The sequence below is a fragment of the Pleurodeles waltl genome, chromosome 6 (assembly GCF_031143425.1).
Source record: "Pleurodeles waltl isolate 20211129_DDA chromosome 6, aPleWal1.hap1.20221129, whole genome shotgun sequence".
NCBI classification, from domain to species: domain Eukaryota; kingdom Metazoa; phylum Chordata; class Amphibia; order Caudata; family Salamandridae; genus Pleurodeles; species Pleurodeles waltl.
Window position 1 is genome coordinate 966,108,332 of NC_090445.1, and position 21,829 is coordinate 966,130,160.

The 21,829-nt window shown below is 52.8% G+C and overlaps 1 protein-coding gene across 2 annotated transcripts in view; it reads left to right on the forward strand.

Moving 5' to 3' along the window:
- Window positions 1–21,829, forward strand: part of BTAF1 (B-TFIID TATA-box binding protein associated factor 1) — a 927,996-nt gene that overhangs the window by 891,311 nt on the left and 14,856 nt on the right. The window lies entirely within an intron of this gene.

The window sequence follows — 21,829 nt, forward strand, 5'->3', positions numbered from 1 at the left end:
CTGCACAACAGGACCAGAGACCTCTGCCTAACACCAGAGGACTGACCTGCACCCAAAAGGAGCAAGAACTCCCAAGGAGAGCAGCTCTGTCTAAGAAAACCTACAACCAAGGACTCATTCCATATGTGATTCTTTACCCCTGTGCACCCACCGTCCAGGTGGTCCACCCAGCAAGAGAGGGTCCCCAGGTGGTTGCAAGTAAGTGCCCACCCTGGGTTGACCTCTCCGGCCCTCCGCGACAATGCCTGCAGAGGGAATCCCTAGGAATTCCCCTCCCCATAGTGTCCCCCTACCAACCCCACCCCAGCCACGAAGCTCCGGACGAAGATATCCAACGCCTAAAGACACACTGCATCTGCAGCCCCCAGGCCTTGGAGAACCTGACCCCCGGTGCATGTATGTTTGGGCAGGTGGTCCTCCTCCCTGTGCGACTGGTGGTGTTCCCAAGACACCCCCCTGGACCTCGTCTGTAGCCTCTGAATGACCCCCAGGGTCTCATCATATAGACCAGCATTGAAAACCAGATGTACTGTTTGCACCCTGCCGCCCCTGTGGTGCTGAGGGTGTGTTTGGTGCCTGCTTGTGGCCTCTTCAGTGCTCTTCTAATCCCCCTGGTCAGCCCTCCGAGCCATGGGTACTTACCTGCAAGCAGGCCTGATTCCGAGTACCCCCGTCTCCATAGGAGCCAACATTAAATTTGCTCAACTTTGTCCTCTACACATGACCTGCCCCATGTTGCTGGTGGTGGGTGTTAGAGGTTAACTTGAACCCCAACCGGTGGACTTCCTAAAACCCAGCGACTGAGACTGTAAGTGTTGTACTTACCTGTAAAACGATCTAAAATTTCTTTCCCCCGGAACTGTTTCTGAAAATTGTAGTGTCCATTTTGAAAACAGATTATTGCCAATAATTCAAAAACTGTATTACTTACCTATTTCAAACAAAGCACTGTTGATACGAAACCTTTAAGGTACTTACCTGCAACTTTAATCTTGTGATTCTAAAGATAAATAAAGACAATATATTTTTGCTATATAAAAACCATTGGTCTGGAGTTAAATCGAGTGTGTGCTTCTTCTATTGTCTGTGTTTGTACAACAAATGCTTTGCACTACCCTCTGATAAGCCTAACTGCTCGACCACACTACTACAAAAGAGAGCATTAGTATTATCTACTTTAGCCTCTGGGGAACCTCTGGACTCTGTGCACACTATACCTCACTTTGATGTAGTATATACAGAGCCAGCTTCCTACATCCTGCCTCAAAGGTTTTATGGTGTTGCAAAGGCTTTAGTGGATCTTAGTGCCATTTCCCTCCTCCTTTGAGAAACCATTGAAAAGTCCCACCCACTGAATGGATGAGGAAGGCTCCTTTATGTTCAGTGGACCTCACTCAAGTCAGTTCCATTAGGTCAGCATGTGGCCTGATGGACAATACTTCATCAATGCCTGCGGCCAAAGGCATGGCTAAAGCTGCACACCTACACAGACTGCCTTCCCATCCATCCTGTAATCTGTTATGCCACAAAAGCTTGGATCTAGCAACTGCATTAGATCGGCCAGAGGTAGTGTTGACCACAAACTCAGAATGGCATTTCCACCTTAGCCTAGTCGTCACACAGTTGTGGCTCACATGAATGAAATACTTTTTTTTTTTTTTTGCTACATCTAAAGGTTTGGAGGCAGGTTTTCAATCTGCCGCCAACCTTGAGTAAGCACTGGCCATGGTAGCATGCAGGTATTAGAGAAGAAACAGAATAATTGTATGAAGTACTTTAAGATGGAAAAACCCATGCTCACCACTACAGATGCCAGAAATTCTGCCCAGCACCAAACCTAGATTTTGTACTGACTTTGAAAGGATAGATTTATCACCCATTGTTTCTGGCTATATTGCACTGTACCAAATATTAAAGTCTGTGGACCCTAAGAGACCCTAAGAAAAACTTTCAGTGTCTTAAAGTTTGTGTCCATCTACCGCAAATGATAAAATAGATCAGTCTTAAATTACCTTCAACCTGTCCTCTTTGGAGGGATGAAACATCAGCTGATTTATAGGTATACAAATAGGAAAATACCCTTTTGTATGCAGAACAGTTGCCAAAGGATCCATAAACAGATTTAACAGCAGGTGATAAAATGGAACCCTGAGGGACATGCCAGTTAAATTGGCATTCTGAGAAGGTGAAGGAAGATATACTATTTGGTGCCCAATTCAAAACCAGTTCTAAACCTTTCAAGACCTTGCCCTTGCCAGGCAGTATTAGTCTTTCCTTTAGCAGAAACTGGTTGAGTGAGTCAAAAGGCAGCTGACAAATCAGCATAATTGGGGTTCCCATCTCCACCATTATCCATCTCCTGAAAAATCATCGGGCAGGGAGAACTAGAAGCTCCATGTAACAGCAACATATGAAACTAGCCTAGGTGTATTCAAGAATACAGTGGGCCTTCGGAGTACGGAAGTTGTTAAAATCCAGTCTGCCTGTAGTCTCTTAGGGAGATATAGGGCAACCCAAACTAAATGCACCAACAGTATGAAAATTCTAAAAATAAAGACCCATTGACAGATTTACAAAGTAGGGCTTCAAAAATTAAGCTAGTCTGATGTTTTGGAAATTCACTAGGAATACAGAGAGTTCTCTTGCAAATCTGTTTCCCACATGAATGTGAAATGAGCACCATGGAAAAACTCTTCCGGGTCTCGTTTGTGCTGTATAAAACACTCTAGATACGTATGATAGCGACATACAGTAGCAGATTCCTAACCTTTGAATTTCCCACAGGCATCAAACTTGATCAGTTTCATGAGCAGTACCCCTACGTGCGCTGTTCCTCTATAGGTGCCACTCCGGTGCACTGACTCCATTTCTTTCTTCACTGATTGGAAGAGAGCTACCCCTCAGTCACTTTTTGACTGGCTTTTTTCCACTTTTTGTTGAGAATTCTTTGTTTTCAACTCCTGGTGTATCGAGGACGTCATCCAGTTAGACTTGCTTCAAACTCTGTGAATCCTGTCATCGGGCAGTGTCCATGACTGATCCTCACCTTGTCTTTGGTGCCTAGAGCATGACTACGGCCCTAAGTTGTACTCAGTGTGTCTATGCATCCAAAGTCTTTGAGCGAGCATTTCCTAAAGCTGATGGCAGCCCGATGCTTGACTCTGCAAGTCAAGATCTCAGTCGAGAGAGAGGTCCAGGGATTGGTCGCAGAGTCCTCCCACTCCAAGTCCTTGGGTGATTGGGTAAGTTGAGGCATAAGAAGTCCAAGCGTCCATTGGCCAACGAGACGGAGTGTCAGCACTCTAGGCCTCTCTCTGCAGAGTATGTGTTGAATCCACGCCTCCCAGTGTTTCGGAAGCTGAAGTGACCACCTACCCACATCAGTTTTACAAGGCCATGCGTCTCATTTTTGAGCAGCCAACACTGCTGGAGCTCCTTTTTGGGCCCCACAGAGTCTGAAGGGACCCCTTTGGGTTCCACCCCAGAAGCTTCGGCCTCCATGCTGAGGGGCACCCAAGGATCTGGTCTTGGATCTAGACTGGTGTTGGTCGTATCGCCCAAACATTCCATGATGCCGGTCCTGGATGCCAGTGCTTTTGGCATCGTCTGCACCCACCGGCGGCGCCATCCCCATTGTGATCCCTGACTCAGACATGGAGCTGGATGGGCACCTTGCGACTCCGATGGCACCAGGAGCCTTGCCTCCTAGATCAGATCCTGAGCCCTTTAATCATGGATTAGCTCCCGGGAATGAATGGAAGAGGTTGCTGGACCCAATTGAATACCTGACCCATGAAACTATGGACTGGTGTGAAGACTTGGGTGAGGCCAGTGGACTGAATACTTCTCCAGATACTAGCATGCTTTTTCCCCCTGCAGTGGCTACAGAAGAGGGAGCATCTTAGATGCTCTTCTCATCCCCATAGCCTGAGGTCCTGGAGCTTCAACTGCCTTCAGTGGCCATCAAGACTAATCTCTTGACAGAGGTGCTACATTGGGACCTTCCACCTAGAACCCCCCCTGCTCCCATTTAATGAGACCCTCACAGGCGTGCTACTGGGTCCCTTGTCCAAACCCAGCACAGGGGCTTCTGCGAACAGGAAAATTGCCCACCACCATCACCCCGCACTGGGCGACCAAACTTTCTTGATGCAACAACCAACCCCTGACAGGTTGGTGGTGCAAACCTCTACCTCCCAGGGCGCATTCTGTTTCGCTCCCCCCAGATGGGGAATCCAAAAGGTTGGAATCACTTGGGAAGAGGATGTTTTCTTCTGTCAGCCTTGCATTTCGGTCCATGAACACCTCATACCTTTCGGTCAGGTGTTCCACACACTGTGGGACACGGCTGTGCTATTGCTGCCACAGGTCCCAGGGGAGACCTGGGTTGTACTCTCCCGGGCTGTTGCCAGTGGGAGAGAGACAGCGAAGTTCACAGTCCATTGCAGACTGAACACGAGTGACCTGCTGATCAGAGCGGTTTTATTGACAGTGGCTCTGAGGCACCGCACCTAGCTGAGGACACCTGGCTTTTCAGGGGCTGTCCAAGCTTCCTTAATGGACATGCCCTTTGATGGCACCCGTCTCTTCAGAGACAAGGCAGACTCTGGGCTGAAATACATCTGGCAGGATTCATGGCTACAGCCAGGTCTTTGGGACTCGTGCCAACCTACCCCCATCCTTCCCACCCCCGTTCCCCACAGTGTGCCTTTGGTGGCTACAGAGGGGTCTCCACCCATGTCCATTCCCGGCCTTCCACCGTGCTGTGCATGCTGCCCAGCCTCTGTGGCCAAGGGTGTGAGTTCTACTGCCCTCGGGGATCAGGTGCACAGAGGTCTGGACAGTCTGCAATCTCCCCAAGCAGCCTCTACATCTTCCTAGTCTGACTCCACCACTGTGGGCCAGTTGGCGGCAGGATTCGCCATCACTTGCTCCGCTGGCAGTTCATGTCAGACAGGTCAGTTTCGCATATAGTGCGAAGAGGCTACTCCTGCCCCCTCGAGATTACCCGCCCACCCATGCCACCATCCTACAATCAGATGACTGAGGATCACTTGTCCCTTCTCCGCAAGGAAGTTATGGCTCTCTTGTCCAAGAGTGCCCTAAAGATGGTTTCTGTGCCAGAAGTAGGTTGTGGTTGCTATTCCCTTTACTTTCTGATCCCCAAAAAGGACCAAAGCCTCCACCCTATCCTAGACCTTCTGTCCCTCAATCTTTTCCTCAAGAAGTTCAAGATTCTCACCTTGGCTCAGGTTCTAGTTGCCCTGGACCCAGGAGTTTGAGTGGTAGTGTTGGACTTGCAGGACGCTCATTTTCATATCCCCGTACTGCCTTCCCACAGATGTTATTTGCAATTCATGGTAGGCAGCAAGCACTTTCAGTTCACCATGCTCCCATTTGGTCTTACCAGCGCCCCTTGGGTGTTCACCAAGGTGATGGCAATGGTTGAAGATCAGGGGTTTCAGTCTTCTCCTGGCTTGATGACTGGCTGTTGAAGGCAGGCTCGCCTCAGGCTGTTGTCCTGCTCGGCCAGACTACTGCAGACCTCCTGCATTCACCGGGTTCACTGTAAACGTACTGAAGCTGCACCTGAATTCCTCATAGATGCTCCCTTTCTTCATAGTTGTTCTGGACATAGTGCAGGTTTGGGCTTATCCTCCAGAGCGATGAATCCTGTATATTCAGGCTATGATACTAATGTTTCAGCATCTAGCCTGGATTTTGGTGAGAATGAGACTGAGGCTGCTGGGCCTCATGGCCTCCTTGACACATACCAGGTGGCATCTGTGGGCTCTGCAGTGGGACCTGAAGTTCAGTGAGTGGAGTATCAGAGGAATCTCTCCAGCAAGCTCCAGCTCTTGGAGGGAACTGCGAAATATCTGCAGTGGTTTTTAATGAATTGCGATTGGACCAAAGCAGATCCTTCTCCCTTCCCCAGCCAGACCTGACCGAAGTGAGACATGCATCCCTCCTGGTATGGGGGCAGCCATATGGGACAGGTGGAAATCAGAGGCATCTTCTCTCTGGTGGAATCCAGACACCACATCAACCCGTTGAAGATCCTTGAGATCTGGCTAGCATTGAAAGCATTTCTTCCCCCGTTCAAGGGAAAGATGGTGTAAGTGTTCACGGACAACACCACTGCCATGTGGTACTACAACAAGCAGGGGGGGGTGGGGTTGTGGACTCTTTGTCAAGAGGCTCTGCACTTCTGGACATGGCTGGAATATAAGGGCATAGCGCTGGTGGTTTAACATCTGGCAGGATCTCTGAATGCCAGAGCAAACTAACTAAGCCGAAAATGCTTAGCGGATCATGATGGTGTCTCCATCTGGAGGTGGCGCAAAATCTTTCAGCTGTGGGGAGCACCATGGTTAAATCTGTTTACCTCTGCAGAGAAACAGGCATTGTCAGCAGTTAAGCGCATTAGAGTTTCCAAGACAGCAATATCTTGAGACACTCTTCATCCGAAATGGAACTCAGGCCTCCTGTACACCTTTCTGCCCATATCACTTCTGCCTAAAGTTCTCAAAAAGATCAAGAACGTCCTTTCTCAAGTTATTCTTGTGGCTCTGGACTGGGCACGGAGAGTCTGATATCTCGAGCTACTGAACATGTAATTCAATCCGCCAATCCGACTGCTCGGGAGGATCTTCTGTTGCAGCAGCAGGTGGGGGTTCTGCACCCTAACCTGTCCACTCTTAATCTTCTTGCGGGGAGATTGAGCTGCGACAGTTGACCGCTTTTGACCTTCCTCCCCAAGTCTAATATCCCTCCACCAAATCGGTATACGCCTGTCGTTGGGAAAAAATTTGTGGAATGGTGCACAGACAAGTCTGTTGACCCCCTTTATGCCCTTCTCTCTGCGGGCTCTGCAATGGGCACTCTAAAAAGTTGTCTGCTATTTCTGATTTCTTGAGGTTGCCTGAAAAACTTTCTTTAAGTCCCCTAAGTTCCTCTTTCCTCCATCCCCATTCATTATGCCCCAGTGGTATCGGAGTTTGTTTTTGATTTTTCTGATGTGTGCTCCTTTCAAGCCTCTCCTCAGCTGTCCTCTTAGGCTTCTCACTAAAGAAGCAACCTTCTTTGTGGCCATTACATCTGCTCACAGGGTGAGTGAGCTACAGGCATTGTCATCTAGCTGCCCTACCTTTCCATCTATCCGGACAAAGTGCTGTCTTTTATTGAAGCCAATCCATCACCCCTCCTACTTTTTACGTACCTCCACATCCTTCTAAGGAAGAAGAGACTGCACCGCCTTGTCCCAAAAAGAGTGTTGATCATACAAAAGATTTCCAGGTGAATGACCACCCCTTTGCATGTTATGTGGGAGCAAAGAAACGTTGGTCCATGAGACGCAGACCATCTGCAGATGGGTCGTACTCTACATTAAGATCTTCTACACACTAGCCAAAAAGCAAACCCCTGAGGGTTTGCATGCTCATTCTACCGGAGCTAAAGCTGCAACCACTGCGTTAGCATACGGAGTTTCAGTCCTTGACATCTGTCAGGCGGCAGCGTGGGTTTCTCGGCACACATTTTCCATGCCTGGACAGTCAGGTCCGTAGGGACGGGCACTTTGGGGGTCATTCTGACCCTGGCGGTAATTACCGCCATGGCGGAGGTCGGCGGTAGCACCGCCAACAGGCTGGCGGTGCACCGCTGGGCATTCTGACCGCGGCGGTTCAGCCGCGGCCAGAAACGGAAAGTCGGCGGTGTACCGCCGACTTCCCGCTGCCCTTGAGAATCCTCCATGGCGGCGGAGGGCGCTCCGCCGCCATGGGGATTCTGACACCCCCTACCGCCATCCGGTTCCTGGCGGTTCTCCCGCCAGGAACAGGATGGCGGTAGGGGGTGCCGCGGGGCCCCTGGGGGCCCCTGCAGTGCCCATGCCAATGGCATGGGCACTGCAGGGGCCCCCGTAAGAGGGCCCCACGAAGAATTTCAGTGTCTGCTTTGCAGACACTGAAATTCGCGACGGGTGCAACTGCACCCGTCGCACCTTCCCACTCCGCCGGCTCCATTCTGAGCCGGCGTCCTCGTGGGAAGGGTGTTTCCCGCTGGGCTGGCGGGCGGACTTTCGGCGGTCGCCCGCCGGCCCAGTGGGAAAGCCAGAATGACCGCCGCGGTCTTTTGACCGCGGAGCGGTCTTTCGGTGGGAACCGCTTGGCGGGCGGCGACCGCCATCCGCCGCGGTCAGAATAACCCCCTTTGTCTGTTCGGTCCTGCAGATATTTCTAGTATGAACTTGGGTCTCAAACCCATCTCTGGGGATGGTATTTGTAGTAAGCTGGGTTCTTGTTTTAGTACCCCCCACTTTTTTGCCTGGTGTTATATTTTGGACTGTAGTGCACTGGGATCCTGCTAACCAGGACCCCAGTGCAGTGCTCTGTCCCCTAAATTTGGTTTCTAGTAAACTTTTTACACCTACAATTGGCTTACTGGTGCACTAATGTAACTCCCTAGTATAACTAGGTACCCAGGGTATTGGTACACTATGGGTCCCCTTCCGGCTGCAGCATGTATTATGCCACCCATAGGAGCTCATGCAAACTATGACTGCAGGCCTGCCATTGCAGTCTGCGTGAAAGGGTGCACGCACCCTTTCACAGCCACACTTAACCACTGCACTTAGACATTATATTCAGCCTAAGGGCAGGGTGCATGCATCTAAGTGTGAGTGTTGCCCTGCATGAGCAGGGTACCCCTACAGACCCCAGGCCACTTCCTGGATTCTAAGTGCGGGGAAGCCATCTTAAGGTATGTAGTGGACACTGGTCAACACGAGTGGTCCATCCAACTACATAATGGCTACTCTGAACCTAGGCACGTTTAGTATCAAACATGTTGGAATCATGCAAGTACACTGATTCCAGTGTTAGTTGCATGATACCATGTACTCTGGGGGCTCCCTATAGGGTCCCCCAGTTCTGCCTGTGCAGCTTTACAGGGTCTAGCTGCCAGCCCACGCTGCTGCTGACCCCAGGCACTGTTCTGCCCTCCTGCTGGTGATTCAGGCTCAGGCCAGAGGAGCAGAACAAAGGACTTAACGCAAGGGAGAGGTGTGACTACCGTTTTCCATCCTTGGGTTCCACCGGCCTGGTCCACAGGTCGTGGCAGCAGCTGGACAATCCGAGGCATCCACAGTATTCAGAGAGAGTCCCTTCTCCCCTCTGCATCCAGGTCTCTGGTATAGGTACTCCTGTCTTCTGGATATCCTAGAGTAGGGACATTCTCCATCCATCCTCTTGCCTGATGGTGTCCTGGGAGTCCACTGGAAAGGGTCCTGAATTCCACAAACTCCAATCACTACACTCTGTGTTAGCCTATGGGACAACTGGGTGGGTAATTGTCTTACTCCTGGTTGCTGCGGTCATCGACTGTACTTGCCTGCTGGTGTTTCTAACTGCCCCTGGCTAACCACTTCACTTGAATTGGCTGGAGTCCCACTTTCACATTCCACATTTTTTGCATATGGTTTGGTCCTCCCTTAAGGCCCTGTATATTTCTATGCTATTTTTGTGGGTTATTTTATGTGTATAATTGTATGTAATATCGCCAAAGGGAGATATACGAGTGTCGGTTTAGTAGTAGTGCTGTACTAAAGTATCCTTTATTTATACAGCACTTGTGTGGTTCTTTCTTGCGACTGTTATTGTCTGACTACTGGGGTATTTCAAGTGCTTTACATTCACCCTAAATAAGCTCCAGCTGCTCCCTTCAGCTACCCCTAGAGAACTTCTGCTATCTGGACACATATTCAGCATCACAAAGGGTTGCCTGAACTCAGTACAGGGTGCCATACCATAGATGTACACCATAAACTTAGCCAGCCTCTTACAGTATTGCTTGGGTATCTATTCTAAGGTAAGGTATCTGCAACTAAAAGTCTCTATCAGATGAACAAGTTAGTTACCTTCTGTAACGCCGTATCTGATAGAGACTTCTAGTTGCAGATTCCTTACATTAGTTCTTACTTTAGTATTTTCCCCCAGGCATCAGACTAGATCCGGAGATTTTTTCTTCGAGCAATACTCTTGCGCGTCGGTAGGACTCCATGGGCGTTGTTGGCGTCGTAGTCACTGTGATGACATCAGGAGTAGTACATAGACGCCGCCTCAGCGCAGTGACATCAGTTCTTTTCTTTCCGCGCCACACAGTGATCTGGAGAGGACTACACTGGTCTCTTCTTGACTGATTTTTGACCCTTTTTTCGAGTTTTTTGGTGCATTGAGGATGTCCCCAAAGACAGGTTTCAAGCCGTGCAAGGACTGTCACCGCATGATGTCGGTGAAGGATCCGCATCATGTCTATTTGTGGTGCCTGGAGCAAGACCATGACCTGAAGTCATGCTCAGAGTGCTGGTCCATGCACCCGAAAGCCTTGAGGGAGCGGTCCATCAAGCTCGTGGCGGCCCAGCGCTCGACTCCGCGTAGGTCCCCGTCTCGCTCAGGGTAAGGTCTTCAGAGAGCTTGCGGAGCCATCACCGTTCTTCGCTCGAAATCTTCGGGCCAAGGTAAGAAGAAGTAGTTGAATCGGTCCCGTCACCCTTCAACTTCACCCCGTCGCTCGGCTGATGCGACATGGGAGGAGCGTCGATCCTGGAGGCCTCCATCTTCGGAACCTGCTTCTGAGTCTGCTCCGCGCTTCCCCAGGTTTCCGGGAGCCGGAGCGACCCCTGCCCAATTGAGAGTTTTATGTGGCCATGCGTCTCACTTTTGGGCAGGCCGACCCCAAAGCTGTGTCTACGGGCACAACGGGTTCTTTCGGGGGTCCTTCAGGTTATGCACTGGCGGCTATGGCTCCGGCCACCGATGTCCCCTCCGGATCCACGCAGGTCAACCCACTGAACTTCCCCCAGCGCCGGTTCGATTGTTGACACTCCCGATGCCGGTGGTGCCCACCATTGACTTCAACCCGATCCTCATCCACGATGACTGAGTCGGAACGGCGTCCACTGACGCCATCTCTGTCTTCGATGGGGCCTATTCACCCCAGGTTGGATTCTGATCCTTTTTCTTATGGATACGAATTAGGGGAACGATTGGAGGGGTCCCTGGACATTAATGAATACTAGGATGACCCCAATTTGGACTGTGCACAGGAGTTGGGCAAGACCAATGGCCTTGACATGACTCCAGACGCTGGCATGCTGTCTCCTCCTACTGTGGCTACGGAAGAGGGAGCAACTTATTTTACGGTGGTCAGAAGGGCGGCTGAGGTCCTTGGCCTTGAGCTGCCCACTGTTCAGGTTTGGTCAAATCTCCTGACGGAGGTGCTTCTGCCAAGGGCTTCCAATTCTGAGCCCCTTCTACCGTTCAATGAAGCCCCTGCCGATCTCCTCTTGGGTACTTGGTCGAGATCCCAACACGGGCTCCTGTGCACAGGACCCTAAATTCTTGTCCCAACACCCCACGCTTGAGAGCTTTGTCATCCAGGCTTCATCTTCCTTGGGTGCATTACCTTCCGCACTCCCGGATAGGGAATAAAAAAGGCTGGAACAATTTGGGAAGATGTTTTCTTCCTCTAGTCTTGTGCTGCCGTCTGTGAACACCACATGCCTTTTGGGCCCGCTGTACCCACTCTCAGTGGGATACGGTCATGCACGTTCTGCCGCAGATACGGAGGAGGCCCATGCTATTGTCTCCCAAGCTGTCACTGATGGGAGAGATGCGGCAAAGTTCACAATCAGTTGTGGGCTGGACACAACTGTATCTTTAGGTAGATAAGTTGCGACGACGGTGGCCTTGATGCGCCATGCCTGGTTGCGTACATCTGTTTTTTCGGGGGATGTCCAACAAACTCTAGGGGCATGCCCTTTGATGGCTCCCGTCTCTTTGGAGACAAAGTGGACTTGGCTTTGGAGAGGTTCGAGGACTCCCGGGCTACAGCTCGGTCCATCAGCCTTTCCACTGCCCCTCGTTCCCAACAGTCCGCCTTTCACCCCTTTCATGTTGCGTCCCCATCCCAGCCACTGTGCCACCCATGCTGTTCAGTCGGTGCATGGCCGGGGACGTGGAATCTCACGTGGGCGTGAAACAGAGAACCAGAGGTCTGCTCAGTCCACCCCTGTCCCCGCTGCAGCCTCCAAACCCTCCTAGGGCCGTCCCATCACCCCGGTCCAGTTGACGGGAGGATTCACCATCACCTGCCCCGCTGGGAATCTATCACTACGGACAGGTGGGTTTTGCAGATTGTTCAAAGGGGCTACTCCCTCCCCTTTGAATCTGCCCCACCAGCCACGCCTCCCTCAGTCAGCCATCTTCCGGAGGATCATTTGGCACTTCTCCGTCAGTAAGTTGCAGTTCTCATTGCCAAGGGAGCCATAGAGAAGGTCCTTGTGCCAGAAGTATGTCATGGTTGTTACTCCCACTGCTTTCTGGTGCCCAAAAAGGGCAAGGGCTACGTCCTATCCTAGAACTTCGAGACCTCAATTACTTCCTCAAGAAGGTGAAATTCAAAATGCTCACCCTGGCTCAGGTTCTGTCTGCCCTGGACCCAGGAGACTGAATGGTAGCATTGGACTTGCAGGACACTTATTTCCACATTTCCATCCTGCCTGCCCACAGATGTTACCTACGATTCGTGGTAGGCCATGAGCACTTTCAATTTACCATGCTCTTTGGCTTACCAGTGGCCCTCGGGTGTTCACGAAAGTGATGGCGGTGGTTGCAGCTCATCTGCGCAGGTTGGGGGTTTGTCTTTCCCCTACCTCGACGACTGGGTGTTGAAGGCGGACTCGCCCCAGAAAGTCATCTCCCACCTTCAGACTACGGTGAACCTCTTGCATACGCAGGGGTTCACTATAAGCGTGCCGAAGTCACACCTGACTCCCTCTGACGCTCCCCTACATTGGAGCTGTTCTGGACACAGTGCAGTATCGGGCTTTTCTTCCAGAGAAGTGACTCAAAGATATTCAGGCTGTGATTCTGATCTTTCAGCCTCTTTCTTGGGGTTCGGTGAGACGGACTCCGAGGCTGCTGGGCCTCATGGTCTCCTGCATCCTGCTAGTGACACATGCCAGATGGCATATGCAGGCTCTGCAGTGGCACTTGAAGGTCCAGTGGGCTTAGCATCAGGGAAATCCCTCTGACATGGTCCAGATCTGAGAGGGGACTGCGAAAGACCTGCAGTGGTGGCTTTCAAATCCGTACTGGGTCCATGGCAGATCTTCTCTCTTCCCCAGCCAGATCTATCCATAGTTACCGATTCATCACTTCTGGGATGGGGTAGCCGCATGGGAGAGGCGGATGATCAGAGGCCTCTGGTCTCCAGCGGAGTCTGGGCTCCATATCAATCTTCTGGAGCTCAGGGCGATCACGAGTGGCGTCTCCATCAGGAGGGGGTGTATGGTCTCTTTCAGCAGTGGCTAGAGCCTTGGTTATATCTGTTCACCTCCGCAGAGAACGTGCAATATCTGCTGTTTTGTGCGTTGAAGTTTCAGAGGCGGCACTCACTCAAACGATTTTCATCTTGAGTGGAACTCCGGCCTCCTTTAGGTCTATACTACTTCTGCTCAGAGTTCTCAAGAAGATCAGGAACGACCGGGCCCAAGTTATCTTGGTGGCTCCAGACTGGGCACGGAGAGTATGGTATCCAGAGCTATTGAGCATGGCCACCGATCCTCGTCTCAGAAGATCCTCCGAAGAGGATCTTCTGTTGCAGCAGCAGGGGATGGTTCTCCACCTGAACCTGTTCAATCTCTTCCTTCATATGTGTCGATTGAGCGGCATCAGTTGACATCTTTTGACATTCAACCCAAAGTCTGTGACATTATCTTGGTAGCCAGGCGTCCCTCCACCAAAACGGTATACTCCTGTCGTTGGCTTACATTTGTGGCATGATGTACCAACAAATCTGTTGATCCCCTCTCTGCTCCGGTTTCTGAGGGGATGCCCCATTCAGGACCTTAGCTCTGGCTCACCAATCTGTGTTCTTTGCGGCTCTGCACTTTGGCGTGGAAAGTCGTTAAAGGAAACGGACGTCACTACGCTGAGGTGGCGTCTATGTACTACTCCCGACGTCATCACAGCGACTACAACGACCATGGAGTCGACCATCGCCACCTACTGATGCACAAGGGTATTGCTCGCAGAAAAAAATCTCCTGATCCAGTCTGTCCCCTGGGGGAGAATTCTAAGGTAAGAACTAAGGTAAGGAATCTGCAACTAGAATGTCTCTACCAGATATATGTTTACCAAAGGTAAGTAACTTGTTCATCTGGTACAGACAATATCTACTTGCAGATTCCTCACGGACCCACCAATCCTCCCTGCTCTGTGAACTGATTTTTGGGGGCAGGGACTCCCCTTTCAGGGCCTTAGTTTTGCACACCAGTGTCAGTGTCTTTATGTCTCTGCGCTTCTGTTGTGGAAAGTCGTGAAAAGAAACGGATGTCAGCACTCCCGGGTGGCGCCTATATAGGACCCGCAGCATCCTATCCAGCACAGATGACGTGAGCTGATTGACATCACCTAACTGTGCAAGGGGTACTGTTTACGAAAATCTCCAGATCCAATCTGACGCATAAGGGAAATTCAAAGGTGAGGAATCTGCAACTAGATATAGGGGGTCATTCCAACCTCGGCGGTAAAAGGCGCTTACCGCCGGTCAGAAGACCGCCATAACACCGCCGCGGTAAACCGCCACGGTCATTCTGACCCGCAACTGGCAAACCGCCAAAAACCCGACATCCACAAAAGTCCGCCACACCAACGGCCAGCGAAAAACTGGCGATGACCAAACCTCCACCATCACGCCAACAGAAATACGCCCATGCCATTCCGACCCACGAATCCACGCAGCAGTCTTTCAACCGCGGTATTCCATTGGCGGTACACACCGCCGCGGTCAAAATACACACACCTTTACAAAACACAACCACATTGGACAATTTGAAATACACACACCTGAGACACATACACACAACAGTCCCACACACCCAATACACTATAAAACGCACACCCACATCCCCCACAAACCCCTACGACCACAATTCAGAGACGAAGCCCAGAGAGAGACAGCACAGAATAGAGAACACCATCACACAGAGGCACACTACACCATCACCCACACAATATCCACGCACAAAACACCACACACCACCACACTCACCACACTCATCAACACATACACCACCCCACACCTCATTCACACCACCCCATGGCACCCCAAAGACACCCCAGGTTTTCAGACGCTGAACTCAGGGTCATGGTGGAGGAAATAGTTCGGGTAGAGCCCCAGCTCTTCGGGACACAGGTGCAGCACACCAGCATTGCCAGGAAGATGGAGCTATGGCAAAGAATAGTGGACAGGGTCAACGCTGTGGGACAGCATCCACGAAATCGGGACGACATCAGGAAGCGGTGGAACGACCTACGGGGGAAGGTGCGTTCCATGGTATCAAGGCACAACATCGCGGTGCAGAAGACTGGCGGCGGACCCCCACCTACTCCCCCAGAATTTACAGCATGGGAGGAGCAAGTCTTGAACATCCTGCATCCTGAGGGCCTCGCAGGAGTAGCTGGAGGAATGGACTCTGGTAAGTTCCATCTTCACTACTTCATCCCCCCCACCCCACCTGCATGCCAACTCATACCCCCACCCCCATCACACCTACTCCTTGCAAATGTCTCACCATCACAACCCACCCATCCCAACACCTAGCCCTGCATGCGTCCACAAAGCATGGACACACCCATCTCCCCCACAAGCCACCGTCACAACAGCCCCCACAATGGAATGTCAGCACTGGGGTACACGGGCACCCACCCATTGCACGATATGGCACACACAGAAGCAATAATCATACTCTTATACCCCTGCAGGACCCGAACGCCACCACACCGCCCAGGAGGGTCCAGAAATGTCCATCCCACCCCCAGAAGAGGCCCCCAGTGATGACAGCAGCTCTGTCTCCCTGGACCCAGATGACCAGCCCGGCCCATCGGGGACCTCGGGACAGTCTGTTCCCCTCACACAGCCACAGGCCACAGCAGACCTACCCCCCTCTGGGAACACCAGCACAGCTCCCACCCAGCGGGCCCATGCCTCTGTCTCCAGGACACGTCAATCAGCGGTGTGTCCACCACTACAGGGCACCCAGGTTAACCCACCACCCCAACAACAACAGGGACCTGGGGGCAGTGGTAGTGGGCACACGGTCCAGGGGACAGAGGCCCAGGAACACAGGGGAACTGGGAGGGCTGCTGTGCGACAGGGGGGGGACAGGCCCAAGGAACCCACTCTCCACGAGGCCCTCTCCTCCATCATGGGAGCATACCATCACTCCCAGGAGACGATGGCAACGGTACTGGCCAGGTTCCAGGAGATCCAGGTACTGCAGGAGGAACAGTTTATGGGGTTCAGGGAAGAACTCAGAAATATTACTTCCGCAATGGGGACCATCGTCGTGGCTCTCAACCAGATTGTCACCACATTGCGGGACCATGTGGCACCACAAAGGGCCCCTGTCACTAGCATGGACCAAGAACAGGCTACCACCTCCGCCGGCGCTAGTGGACAGGAGGCCCCCACACAAGAACAACAGGCCACCAGAACCCCACCCCCTGCAGAAGGAGAACCACCCCGCAAGCGGGGCCTGAGATCTAGGAAGAAGACAGAGTAGGATGCCAAGACCCCCGCCAGGAAAGGATACCCCCTGATGTCATCCCACTGTCCCACATTGTCACCCTGTCCAACCTTAAATTGCCCCTGCTCCATCCTTCCACAGGCATATGGACAATGCACCTGTGAGACTGAAAATCTGGACTCTGCCATGGACATTCCTCCACCAGCACCCATCCCCGATTTTCAACCATGTCCCTAAATTGAGCACTTTAATAAAAACACTTATTGCACAAAATTAATCTGGAGTCTGCCTGTATTTTGAACAAATGTATTAGACATAAACGTGCCAAAATGTCTAGTTACATTGTGATGACAACATACCACTGTCACACAGCTGTAGTCCATGGGGAAACAAAGCAGAGGTCACGGAGTGGGGCCCACATCTCTGAAATTGGAAGGGAAAGTCACAGCTCAGTTAACATACACTGGGGGGAAACTCAGACAGTAGAGAGGCAGGAGACTGTAAGTAAATGTAAAATGCCGGTGTTGATTCTTACCTGTGTGTCATTGAAAATACTGCTGTATCACTGTGTCCCTGTTGTCTGTGTCGTCCTCGTCGTCTTCCTCCTCTTCACTCTCCACAGCTGCCACAACACCACCATCTGGACCATCCTCCTGCAGGAAAGGCACCTGGCGTCGCAAAGCCAGGTTGTGAAGCATACAGCAGGCCACGATGATCTGGCACACCTTCTTTGGTGAGTACATTAGGGACCCACCTGTCATATGCAGACACCTAAACCTGGCCTTCAGGAGGCCGAAGGTCCGCTCGATCACCCTCCTAGTCCGCCCATGGGCCTCATTGTAGCGTTCCTCTGCCCTGGTCCTGGGATTCCTCACTGGGGTCAGTAGCCATGACAGGTTGGGGTAACCAGAGTCACCAATTAGCCACACACGGTGTCTCTGTAGTTGTTCCATCACATAAGGGATGCTGCTATGTCGCATGATGTACGCGTCATGCACTGACCCAAGGAACTTGGCATTTACATGGGAGATGTACTGGACAGACCACCTGGACATTCATCAAATGATAACGTTTTCTGTTCCGGTACACCTGTTCACTCCTGCTGGGGGGTACCAAAGCCACATGTGTCCCATCAATGGCACCAATGATGTTGGGAATATGTCCAAGGGCATAGAAATCAGCCTTCACTGTAGCCAAATCGCCCACCTCAGGGAAAACAATGTAGCTCCGCATGTATTTCATCAGGGCAGACAACACTCTGGACAACACCTTTGAAAACATAGGCTGAGACATCCCTGATGACATGGCCACTGTTGATTGAAATGACCCACTTGCCAAAAAATGGAGTACTGACAGAACCTGCACTAGAGGGGGAATCCCTGTGGGTTGGCGGATGGGTGACATCAGGTCTGGCTTCAGCTGGGCACACAGTTCCTGTATAGTGGCTCGGTCAAGCCTGTATGTCAATATGACATGTCTTTCTTCCATTGTCGACAGGTCCACCAGCGGTCTGTACACAGGAAGATTCCTCCATCTCCTCGCAAGTCCCAGCGGACGGTACCTAGGAAGGACAACAGCGAGCACAGAGTCAATCAACCCACAGGTATGTTCCCACAGCTTGCACAGTACACGATTCTCTATGCAGTGAATGGCTTGTATGAGTGTCGATGCAAGGCCTAGACATGTGTGACGCAGTAGAAATTAAGCCATGTGGGCCCTTGAAATGGCGGCTGCCTGACCTGTGAAGTGCGACAATGGGATGGGATGTGAGGTCAATGCGCTGGCGTGGCACACCGTGGCGGTAGGCGGTCGAAGACCACGGTGCAAAGCCGCATTGGTTAACATTGAACCCTATGGGTTTCAGGAGCCAATGACGATGTGCGCCGGCGGTACGCACCGCCGCGGACGTGACCGCCATTTTCTATCTGCTTAATCACTCGAGACCTGATCATCCACAGGAGAGGACCTATACTGCAAGTGCTGCTGTGACCTCGGTCTGGAATAGACGATGGCTGCTGCGACTGGGGAAAGGGCCCCTGCCTTCACTTCTGAAGAATTGGAGAAACTCGTGAATGGGGTCCTCCCCCAGTATGCGCTACTCTACAGTCCTCCAGACCAACAGGTAAGTACACTGGGACCATGCTTTGTGGCCAATGCCTGGGTTGAGTGGGGTGAATGAACGATGGTGGGGAGGGGAGCGAATGAGGCATGCATCAAACGACAGATGAGAGCATGTGCCACATGGCAAGGGTGGGGATGGGGGGGCCACTCACATCGAGCATGCAGAAAATGATGTTATTCTATTTTCTCCCCCTGTACATGTCACATAGGTCAGCGCCCATCAGAAAATCGACATTTGGCGTGCCATCGCCAAGGACGTCCGGACCCTGGGGGTCCACAACAGACGGGGCACCCACTGCCGCAAGAGGTGGGAGGACATCCGCCGCGGGAGCAGGAAGACCGCGGAGGCTCTGCTGGGGATGGCCTCCCAACGTAGGAGGGGTGCCACTCGTCAATTGACCCCCCTCATGTCCCGGATCCTGGCGGTGGCCTACCCCGATTTGGATGGGCGCGTGAGGACAACACAGCAGACACAAGGGGGTGAGTACAAGCACATTCAGCTATCTTAGCGCGCAGTGGAGGTGTCTGGGTGGGGAGGAGGGCTGTGGGTATCCCTAGGCCAGGGCGATTTCTGTAGGCTAGTCCCCTCCGTAAGGCATGGCCCTGTGCCCCCGCCCCCCACCTCTGTAGGGTGCCAAGTACAGCTATTCATGGCCCTGTGTCACCTATGTGTGCAGTTGTCGTCCATAGGCTTGTAGGCCAAGTCCCACTGATTGAGTAGTGTACCCCAAGTGCGCGGCGGAGTGCAGGGGGCTTCTGTGTCTGTCTTCTCCGCCAACTGTGTCGCCAATGCATGCACTCAACATGTCTTTATTTCCACCCCCCCTTTTTTGTTGGTCTTCCTGTTCATGTGTGCATTAGCATCATCAGGCGGAGGAGAAGTGGCATCGGAGCACGAGGGAGCTGCATCTCACATGGCCCTGGAAGGCCATGCAACCGACTCTGAGTTCACCAGTGAGACGGAGGGCGAGGGGAGCTCGACAACGGGGACACGTGGAGACACCAGCGACACAGACACGTCCTCGGAAGGGAGCTCCCTTATGGTGGCGGCAACATCCGTGCCCACCGCAACAACAGGTACAGCCGCCACCAAGCGCACCAGCTCCGCCCTCCCAGCAGCCCCTCAGCGTTCGCCCCGTGCCCGCTCACACAGGCAGGTGGGCGTCTCCTTCGCCCCAGGCACCTCAGGCTCTGCCCCAGTTACCCCTGCTGCCCTCAGTGAGGAGGTCATTGACCTCCTCAGGACACTCATTGTTGGGCAGTCTACCCTTTTGAATGCCATCCAGGGGGTAGAAAGGGAGGTGCACCGGAGCAATGCATACCTGGAGGGCATTCATTCAGGTCAGGCTGCCCACCAACGATCGTTCAACGCTCTGGCCTCAGCACTGACGGCAGCCATTGTCCCTGTCTCCTACCTCCCTCCTCCAACTTCCTCAACCCAGTCCCACTCCCCTGTTTCTCTGCCTATCCCAGACACACCTACAGACCAGCCTGCACACCTCAACACCCAAGAGCAGCTCATCCAGACATAAGCACCACACATCACACAAGCATTCACACAAGCAACAGCCACTGCCTCCTCTGTGTCCCCCTCCTCCTCGTCTCCCTCCTCCCTCCTTGTGACGTCTCCACTCACACTTGCATGCACAACATCTTCAGCCACTACGTCCATCACCAGCACACCCACCAGAACACTCCGCACACGTGCAGTCACCACCCCCACTGCCATTTACACGTCCCCTGTGTCCTCTCCCACTGTGTCTGTCACCCCCTCTTCCAAACCACACAAACGCAGGCAGCCACCCACCCAACAGCCATCCACCTCACGACAGCCTCCAGCACAAGCACCTGCACCCAAAGACACCAGACTTGACTCTCCTACAACCACATCCTCTTCCTCCACTCCCATACCCACTACACCTACCTTTCCCACTGCTCCTAAAAAAAAAATCCTGTCCAAAATTAACCTCTTTCCATCACCTGACCCACCCCCTCCATCTCGTAAGAGTCCAATCAGCACCTCAGCCACCACAACCCCTGGACCTACAAGGACCATAGTCCAAGGATATTGGAGTCCACCACCTTCAAGGGCAGCTACTTCGGCTAGCAGTAAAGGGACAGCCAGCCCACCCCCTGGGAAAAAATCAAAGAAAGGCAAGGCCCGGCGCGAGAGGGCAGAGACGGCAACCTCCAAAGGCACTACCTTGGCACCGTCAGGAAGTGGGGTGCCACATGGCACATCGACAAAGGGAGGCAAGGGCCACAGAGGAGCAGGGAAGGATGGCAAGGGCAGCACGCCCGACAAGTCCGGCAGCAGGCGAGCTGCCCAGGAGGGCCCCACCAGCCCCATTCCAGGGGTGAAGGAGGACACCCACGGGCCCGGGACACCAGCACAGGAGGGCCCCGCAAGCGAGAAGACAGATGTGCACGAAGGGCCCGGCAGCCACATGTCGGGTGGCAAGTGAACTCCATATAATGGCCGGATCTGGTGCCCTGGAGACACATGTCAAGAACCGCTGAACAGGGCCCTTCAAGTCAAGAACCGCTGAACAGGGCCCTTCAAGTCAAGCACCGCTGAACAGGGCACCGCCGTCTCAAGAACCGCTGAACAGGGCTCTTCAGGTCAAGCACTGCTGAACAGGGCACCGCCGTCTCAAGCACCGCTGAACAGGGCCCTTCAAGTCAAGCACCGCTGAACAGGGCCCTTCAAGTCAAGCACCGCTGAACAGGGCCCTTCAAGTCAAGCACCGCTGAACAGGGCCCTTCAAGTCAAGCACCGCTGAACAGGGCCCTTCAAGTCAAGCACCGCTGAACAGGGCCCTTCAAGTCAAGCACCGCTGAACAGGGCCCTTCAAGTCAAGCACCGCTGAACAGGGCACCGCCGTCTCAAGAACCGCTGAACAGGGCCCTTCAAGTCAAGAACCGCTGAACAGGGCCCTTCAAGTCAAGACCCCGCTGAACAGGGCCCTTCAAGTCAAGACCCCGCTGAACAGGGCCCTTCAAGTCAAGACCCCGCTGAACAGGGCCCTTCAAGTCAAGACCCCGCTGAACAGGGCCCTTCAAGTCAAGATCCCGCTGAACAGGGCCCTTCAAGTCAAGACCCCGCTGAACAGGGCC